The sequence below is a fragment of the Populus nigra genome, chromosome 2 (assembly GCF_951802175.1).
Source record: "Populus nigra chromosome 2, ddPopNigr1.1, whole genome shotgun sequence".
Classification (NCBI taxonomy): Eukaryota; Viridiplantae; Streptophyta; class Magnoliopsida; order Malpighiales; family Salicaceae; genus Populus; species Populus nigra.
This window is the reverse complement of record NC_084853.1, coordinates 6,854,072-6,856,571: the sequence shown is the minus strand read 5'-3', so window position 1 is coordinate 6,856,571 and position 2,500 is coordinate 6,854,072.

Sequence of the window (2,500 nt, the reverse complement as noted above, 5' to 3'; positions counted from 1 at the left end):
GAATCGGCAGCAGGTGCTGGCGATGAGTCAGGACGGACTGGATAGTCCAAGGCTCGATGAGAAAGACCGCTGGTTTAGACACTGGGGCAGTGGCAGCCCGCAGGGCAGTGTCGGCAGATTCGGCAGCAGTGTCTGCCGATTCGGCAGCGTTGGCTTGTTGGCGCGGGGGGCCGATGCGAGTGGGGACTTGGGCAGCGGGCAGTGAAAGCAAGAGTTTCCCCGATGCTGCCGGGAAAAACGCTCCCCGGGATGGCCGGGTGAGATGACCCGGCGGCCCGCGACGGGTCATTCAATTCCATGCCCCGTCAACATAACTCCCGATGTACTGTTTGCTTTTTCGGAAGAAGAGATCCATCCCCCCATCCTCGGCCAGCCAAAAACGCTCCAATTAATGGCCGGGTGAGATGACCCGGCGGCCCGCGACGCGTCATTCAAATCACTGCCCTATCGGCTACAACTGCTGATGGGTGGGATTAGAGGCCTGCCATGGTGGTGAGGGGCGGCGAGGACCGTGAAAGCTATAGTTTTTCAGAGGCTGCCGGGAAAAAGGCCCCTCGGGTGGCGGGGTGCGAGGACCAGGCGCGTCATTCAATTCTCTTCCCTATCAACTTGGCTCCCGTTGGCGGGATTGGAGGCCTACTGTTTGTTACAGGGCTAAAATCGTCAGGGGAAGAGCTGACGAAACAATGCTGGTTTGGATGCAGGGGGTAGTGTTGGAATCGGCAGCGCGGACAAAATCGGCAAAGTCGACAAAAAAGACTGTTGGTCTGGACATCGGGGCAGCGGCAGCCATGCCGACAGGGGGGGAAATCGGCAGCGCAGATTTGTGCAGCTGCAGGTTCGTCGGGGAAATCGGCAGCGCAGATTTTTCGATGAACATGGGCTGGAAGATGGACTGTCCAGGCCAGGCAGGGAAATTCGTCAAGGGGACACGCTGACGAAACAGCGCTGGTTTAGACACGGTGGGTGCAGTGTTGGAATCGGCAGCGCCGACGAAATCGGCAAAGTCGGCAGAATCGGCAGCGGGTGCTGGCGATGAGTCTGGACGATTTATAGTCCAGGGCTTGATGGAAAAGACTGTTGGTCCAGACAATGGGGCAGTGGCAGCGCGGATTTGTGCAGCTGCAGGTTCGTCGGGGAAAATCGGCAGCGCAGATTTTTCGACGAACAGGGGCTGGGCGCTGGACTGGCCGGGCCAGGCAGGAAAATTCGTCAGGGGGCCACGCTGACGAAAACAGGGGCTGCAGAGTGGAAAATCGGCAGCGCAGATTTTTCGACGAACAGGGGCTGGACCGGCCGGGCCAGGCAGGAAAATTCGTCAGGGGGGCACGCTGACGAAAAGAGGGGCTGCCGCGTGGAAAATCGGCAGCGCAGATTTTTCGACGAACAGGGGCTGGACTGGCCGGGCCAGGCAGGAAAATTCGTCAGGGGGGCACGCTGACGAAAAGAGGGGCTGCCGCGTGGAAAATCGGCAGCGCAGATTTTTCGACGAACAGGGGCTGGACGCTGGACCAGGCAGGAAAATTCGTCAGGGGGGCACGCTGACGAAAAGAGGGGCTGCCGCGTGGAAAATCGGCAGCGCAGATTTTTCGACGAACATTCGTCAGGGGGGCACGCTGAGGAAAACAGGGGCTGCCGCGTGGAAAATCGGCAGCGCAGATTTTTCGACGAACAGGGGCTGGATGCTGGACCGGCCGGGCCAGGCAGGAAAATTCGTCAGGGGGGCACGCTGACGAAAAGAGGGGCTGCCGCGTGGAAAATCGGCAGTGCAGATTTTTCGACGAACAGGGGCTGGACTGGCCGGGCCAGGCAGGAAAATTCGTCAGTGGGGCACGCTGACGAAAAGAGGGGCTGCCGCGTGGAAAATCGGCAGCGCAGATTTTTCGACGAACAGGGGCTGGACGCTGGACTGGGCCAGGCAGGAAAATTCGTCAGGGGGGCACGCTGACGAAAACAGGGGCTGCCGCGTGGAATGGCAGCCTACACGCAGATGCGAATTCGGCAGCGCACGATGGCTTGAGCAGGTCATGGGTTCGACTTGGCGCGATCTGAAACCTGGACGAGGGACTGTCGACGCTGGACGAGCCAGCGCGGTGGCCTGTCGTGCCCCGTTCAGGGGGGGCCTGCCGCGGAGACAGCCCTCGCGGGCTCGACAGCGCAGGCCAGCGTCCCCGACGTCGCTGGCCGCGGCAGGCGAGCTGCCGGGGTTCCCGCATTCCTACAAGAAAACGTCGTGCTTTCCACATGAAACCAATCCAGTAAAATCAGCCATATTTTTATGAGGCTGCCCACTGAATTTGGGGTCATTCCGGGCCGGTTCCTAGTTTTGCGGATTTACTCGATTTCTAATGGTAGGAAAATTAAAACAAATACTTCCCGACCTCGAAAAATTCTGGGAAAATTAATGAAGGTGGATTGGATTTTTGCCAACCTCTGTGCAAAATTTCAGCTCAAAATACCAAGAAATGAATTTTTTAGAGGGGGGGTGACAGCTGGGACC